The sequence below is a fragment of the Heterocephalus glaber genome, unplaced genomic scaffold (assembly GCF_053883595.1).
Source record: "Heterocephalus glaber isolate CG9 unplaced genomic scaffold, H.glaber_assembly_v1.0 deba00001765, whole genome shotgun sequence".
Taxonomy (NCBI): domain Eukaryota; kingdom Metazoa; phylum Chordata; class Mammalia; order Rodentia; family Bathyergidae; genus Heterocephalus; species Heterocephalus glaber.
The window spans coordinates 520555-526756 of NW_028258462.1; the positions used below are offsets into that span (position 1 = coordinate 520555).

Consider the following 6202-nt stretch of genomic DNA (forward strand, 5'->3'; position numbering starts at 1 on the left):
TCTCCTCCTCCTCCTCCTCCTCTACTTCCCCTTCCCCTACTGCCTCCTCTTTTTTCTCCTCTTCCTCCTTCCTTTCTCCCTCCCAGCTCCCCTTTCCCTTTTCTTCACACCCAGCCCAGGGCCTGCTCTACACAAATATCTTTTCACCAGTGTGAGCCCATAGATTTGAAAGAGGAATGCGAAGGATGGCTCTCACAAATGGCCATGCAGGGTAAGACATGGTGCGGAGCGGCCAAGTGTTCTGTGACAGCTGGCACACCCTCCTAATTCTGAGCCGAATGGCTTAAGAGGAGACATGTGCAGCTCGATCTCATCATTGTCCCTCGCTCGAGAGCTCCTGCATGGAAAGTTGGGATAGACAGAAACCCCTGTCTACTGTGACCCAAGAAGCTGGTGTTGGGCTGAGCATTTAGCTCAGTGGAGCCCTGCCTGCCTGGCAAGCCCAAGGTCCAGAGTTTGATTCCTCATACTGGAAAAAAAAACAAAGATGAATGGGGTGTCACAAAACACAACTTAGATAGGAGTGAAAATCCAGTTATTTTAATAGTTTAAACATGAGATGGGTTAGTTCTTCTAATTTGATTTTTTTTAATATAAATTCATGTAGATATCAGTAAATCATTTGACGGAATGAAGTGAGGACTGAGTCCTCCCTGGGGTTGCTCTTGTCAACATTCACACCCGCTGGGACAGATCCACATCATTTCTGGGCCTCCCCAGGTGTCTACTGACTAAGTAGGTCAGGGTGTTCTTGGAGACCTTGTGGGGTTTTAACTGTTTGATTGCCTCCTCCTCCATGTTCACTTTGGGTGGACTGGGCCTGGCCTCAGACTGTCCTTTATGCATGATTCTTGGACTCCACCAATGGCCTCAGGGAGACAGACAGCAAGGCTGAGAGATCCTGAAGTAGATGATGAAATCCAGATAATCAGGTGAAATCGGAGGCCTCTTCCTCCTGGCTTACTCCATGCCCCACCCTCCACTAGCCACCAGAAGCCCTCAGAAGAGATTGTTCTGGGACATGGTCTCATTCACAGAGTCAGCACTGTCATAGCTTCCATTGTGCTCTATCCATGGCTCCGTGTTCCGATCTATTTTCTTTTCCATGGACTGGCTTTCAACCCCTGTTTCAATTACTAAATGTGTGGTTTCTCTCCAATTTCTTTCTTCGTTCTTTCTTTCTCTTTCTTTCTTTCTTTTCTTTCTTCCCTTCTTCCTTTTTTTCTGACAGACTGATGGAGTAGATGTGCATGTTTTATTGTGACTTCCCCCTCCCTTGAATATTTCCCCCTTAATTCCACTTCGCTAAATGCAAGGATTGTCTGCCTAGCTCCCTGCCTCTGTAGAGGAGAGAGTTAAAGAAAAAGTACTACATGTATCTTAGCAAGGAAAGATCAAATGCCAGAAACAAAGTGCTGACGAGTCTGTACAGGGCAAAAGAGCAAAAGTAAAGGGACACGGGAACCTCTGAGGACAAGAAGCCACACCAGCTCTAGATCTGTCCTAAGTGGGCAGAACCAGATACCACAGAGGAAGATGGGTTCCGACAGGTCTCCTGACACAAACCCACTCACCTCGCAGAGGCTCGCACTTAGGCAGCCAGCCCCACACCCACAGACACCTTCCCAGGACCACCACTCAAAGCCTGAAGCAGTAATTTGTTGGAATCTGACAAGGTGCCAAGTTAAGTGCCATTTTCCCGTTGTGCTCTCAATGTTTGGGTCCTGGGATTAGGGTCAGGACTTGCCCAAGATGCCACAGAGCTGGGATTAGAAGTGAGAAAGCCTCTATGGCTGTCCTCCTAGGCACTTCATTCTAGAATCTCACAGTCAGGTTAATCAGCTGGCTGCCCCCACCTTAACTCCAATACCTAGCAGGGTTGGAATTCAGCAGCAGGATAAGTTAGTTAATGATTCCAAAGATGCCACATGTTTATATCTGGATGTCCCCACAATGCTTCATGCAGTCATAGGCGGAACTTTTGGGAGGTGATTGGATCATGGGAGTGTGATATTTATCAGTGGATTAGTCTACTGATGAGTTGGGAGTGGGATGTGATGTTGGGAGGTGAAGCCTGGTGGGAGGACGTGGGTCACGAGGGCATGGTCTGGAAAGATCTATCTCCCTTCTCTCTCCCTCTCTCCCTCTGCCCCTCCCCCCCCTCTTGCGCTCTCTCTCTCTCCCTCCTTCCTGCTGCCTGGCCATGAGCTCTTTCTCCTCTGCCATGCTGCCCTGCCTTGGAGCCAGCTGACTATGGACTGAAACCTCTACAAACTGTGAGTCAAAAGAAAACTTCCCTCCTTACAGTTACGGGTGCCAGGTATTGTGCCACAGCACAGAATGTCACTAAGACACCATAGTATGTCAGACTACTTTGCTTCTCAGACCACTGCAGGTTCTCTGCAAAAGAGATATGATGCTGAAATGATAACAGGAAGTGAAAGTCAACAACATTCGTGTCAGTGTGTCTCACTCTGCTCTCTGAGTCCTGGAGTCTCATTGGCTAGCCTCAGTGGAATCATGATGAGGTACAATGGTCCTCGGAATCCGTGAACCTGGCAACCACCGTCCTTGGTAGCATCCTAACTCTGGACACCAGAGCCCTGCTACTCCTGTTTCTGGACTGAATAAGGTAAATGAAAGGTATTGTCACAGGAAATAGCTAATACCCAGGCATGGGCACTGCCTTCTACAGCTTCCCATGGTGAGGGACATCAGTTATCTTGGTCTTAGAGCTTTTGCGGGCCATGTTCAAAGTCTCCCCAGTAAGCCTAGTGTGTGAGGAGTCCATAGCACCCTTGGCCTGTCCCCAGGTGCCCTGGTCTTGCTCAGCAGGTTTGGTATCCAGCTCCTATCAGGAATTTATTCTCAGGTAGAATGTTATAGTACTTGCCTTTCATTCTCAGCACCTGCCTTGCTAATGTCTCTCTAGATGGTGCTCATTTTGTAATGAACAGTTCACAGAAACGGGATATTCACTGTGGCAAATTTGTCTGTGTGTTGCCATATCTCTCAAGCCATACATACGACCTTCTGAGTCTCTGATCTAGCACAACTATATGGTTAACGTTAAAGTGTGGCCCAAGGCCCAGGTGTGTATTGGATACTGGCAGACTGTCAAAAAGCCAAAGGTGAAGAAGAGTCTGTGTGTGTGTGCGTGTGTGTGTGTGCGTGTGTGTGTGTGTGTGTGTGTGTGTGTGTGTTTATGCTGGTTAATCGAACCCAGGGATTCACACATGCTGGGCAAGTATTCTGCCACAGAGCCTTGCCCCAGACCTTTCCATTTTAATAATATTATTCTCCCGAGGAAGTAAAATCACTATTAGAGGAACATGTGGCTTGTCCCCAAGCTGACTACCTCACTTAGTCTCATACATAACTAAAGACATTGAGACAACGAAGGGTCTAGGTTTCCTTCTATCCCACATGGAGCCATGAACAGAGGATTTGAGTGATGTCATCAGTGTAGTGTCTGATACAAATGGAAGAGAATAGATAGCCTGTTAGTGTTCGAGGCATTGTTATTTCATTCATAAAATCAATTGGAAGTTGTCTATCTCTTCTTAAACGTTGCCTTGCTACAATAGCAAGGCAGTTTCTAGGAAGTTGGCCCAGAGAAGTTGGTTGATAAAAATAAAATGCATTACATATTGCTTTCTAATAACTATATGATATAATGGAAATAAAATATTCTCTTGATATTGGACACAAAATTATGAAACATTTATGAATGTGATTTTGAAATATGTGCTCTGAAATAGAAGGGAAGTATGCAGGAGACATTCTATCAGGTTTCTGCTGAATGCTAAAATACTGTTTCAAACTACCATTCTTTTTTGGAAAGAGAGAGTAATTTTGAGGTGCTGGGAAGCCTTTTCTCAAGCAGTCTGTGAACTCCGTGCAGCCCCAGTCATGCATCAGAAAAGGATTTTGGTGGTATACGACCAAGATGAGCACCTCATAAAATTGTCTTGAAGAGGAAATAGGGAGATATCAAACAGGGGCTCTGATCATTCTGCATATCAAGACTCACTCTATAGGATTAGCAGTGCAAACAGGAATTGATTAACATTTCACTGAAGCAGAAGTAGACATCTTAAAAGTATATTCATGTGTATTTGGAGATCAAGTAGCTTGCATTTTGATGGTCATCCTGCCTCAAAGTAGACTCTTAGGGCCGTGTGTGTGTGTGTGTGTGTGTGTGTGTGTGTGTGTGTTCAGATGCAAGTGCAGAAGGACTTCTGCGGTCACTTGGAATCCCTGTTTAATAACTGAATAATCATGGAAGGTTTGGTACATGTCTATAAGATATCTTGATCATTGTGATTGCTTTATCAGCCCTACCTTCATGTGACTCTGATTCCTTTCCTCATCGCTAACATGTCTTCCCTTTTGTTTCCCTCCGTGTTTCCTTCATTTTCATATTTTACGAATTTATTTTTATTTTAGGTTTCTGATGCAAGATAAATCATGTCATAGTTAACTTTCTGTTTGCCTTGCTTCTCTCAACATTATTGTCTCAGGTTCCTTTCGTTTTCTTGCAAATGACACGCTTTCATTCTTTAAGGCAGAATAATATTCCACCGTGTGTATATACAGCATTGCATTTATACAGTCACGTGTTTTTCTTCGTAAAGAGAAAAGGTTTTACTGGAACATTGGCGGGAAGATAGAAAAGGAAGCCAGCTTAGGTTGTTGGAGCCAAGTCATCTGTCGGTGAGTACCTGGGCCATTTGGCGAGTTACAGGTAACCCTGGATCCCAGTGAGTGTGACAGGTGTTCTCTGCTGTTTCCTCCTGCAGCCCTCCGTGGAGCTGAGGAAACATGGATAAAGGCCACTCTGAGGTCAGTCCCTGCACACAGCAGCCGAGGATCAGGAGGAAGGCAGATCAATACTTGAGAGCAAGCCTGGCCTCCCAATCCGTGCTGAGTGTTTTCCTTGGTAGACAAATAGGAAGGCACAGCAGCGATGTGCACCTGGCCGAGTGGTTGTGGATGGTGACCCCATCAACAGCCCCAGAGTGGAGATGGCCTTGGCCAAGACACCAAGGAAGGCACGCCCCTGCGTGCCCTGAGGGTGAAGAGCAATCCCAGAAAACAGGTTAAATCAACAAAACCTGCCCCTGTGAGAGTATTAAAGTGGAAGCGTGCTTTCCTTCCTTTGGTTGGAGGTGGCTCTTTCTTCACGCGGCCTCTGTGCTCCCGTCCCACCTGGGTGCCACACCGTGTTCACGCAGTGAACACTGGTGCTTGCACCCTGGTCACTTACCCTTTCCTACTGCTGCAGACGGTGGGTGATTCAGAGGGACCATATTCAGAGTAGCTCAAGGTCAGCTGAGGGCACTGGTGCTCATACCCTCCTCATCCACATTTCTAGGGGATAGGACTGCAAGGGGAGCCCTGGGAGCCTCAATCTGTCTTCCTTTGAAGCTTGGTGGAGGCAGTGAGAAGGAGTGCGAATCACACGTGATTGGAAAGAAGGAAGGAGGGGACCGGGTTCGAGCTTACCCAAGACAGCCGCATGGAGGCCATGGGTCAGAGGCTGCAGTGGATGGACACCCAGTGATGTCTTCTTCAGACCAGGCATGACACTAGTCTGCAACAGGGGAAATCAGGTGTCCATTCCCGTGAACCTCGATCCAGACAAGGGAGAGTTTCCTGACTCTGACCTCCTGGCCCTCTCCTTGTTGAACAGATCCTTGGTCCCAGGTGGAAGGGGCCAGATAGTGGCTGAGTCCACATGGAAGGATCGTACCGAAGCTCACTCCTTTCCTCCTGCAGGTTGAGGACTAGTCCTCATGTCAGATGAAGGAAGCGAGAAATTGTGACATTGAGAGATGAGCGCCGTGATGATCACCGGGTGGGAAAGGGATATTGCTGAGCCCTCGCCAGGTGGAGTGCCGGGGTGACCCGAAACAGGGTGTGACGTGACAGGGACCAGAGAAGTGCAGTGCTGTCTTTCAGGTTTCTAATGGGGCGGGGAAGAGGGGGCCACATAGAATGGATATGGGCGGGGCGTTAGCGAGGATTATCAGCCAAAATTATTTGGATTTTGCTTCCGCTTTTTTAATGTGCTGGTCATGTATATATGGGAATGGCAAAGGAAGCTTCAGAATACCTCTTAGTTCAGGGGTGGATGGAGTCCTACTGCGTGAACTTTCACTTTCTTCGATAGTTGGTTTGTACACAGACATGTCTTTTT

At 47.2% G+C, this 6202-nt stretch overlaps 1 long non-coding RNA gene across 2 annotated transcripts; it reads left to right on the forward strand.

Annotated features, from left to right (window-relative positions):
- The first annotated feature begins 754 nt into the window (after nucleotides 1-754).
- Nucleotides 755-5160, forward strand: LOC110347623 (uncharacterized). Of its 2 annotated transcripts, none has more exons than XR_015447686.1 (3): nucleotides 755-2632; nucleotides 4568-4716; nucleotides 4803-5160. It is a non-coding gene; the product is annotated as an uncharacterized LOC110347623 (long non-coding RNA). The 2 variants fall into 2 exon arrangements; XR_015447687.1 differs by having other exon boundaries at nucleotides 4572-4716.
- The last annotated feature ends 1042 nt before the right edge of the window (nucleotides 5161-6202 follow it).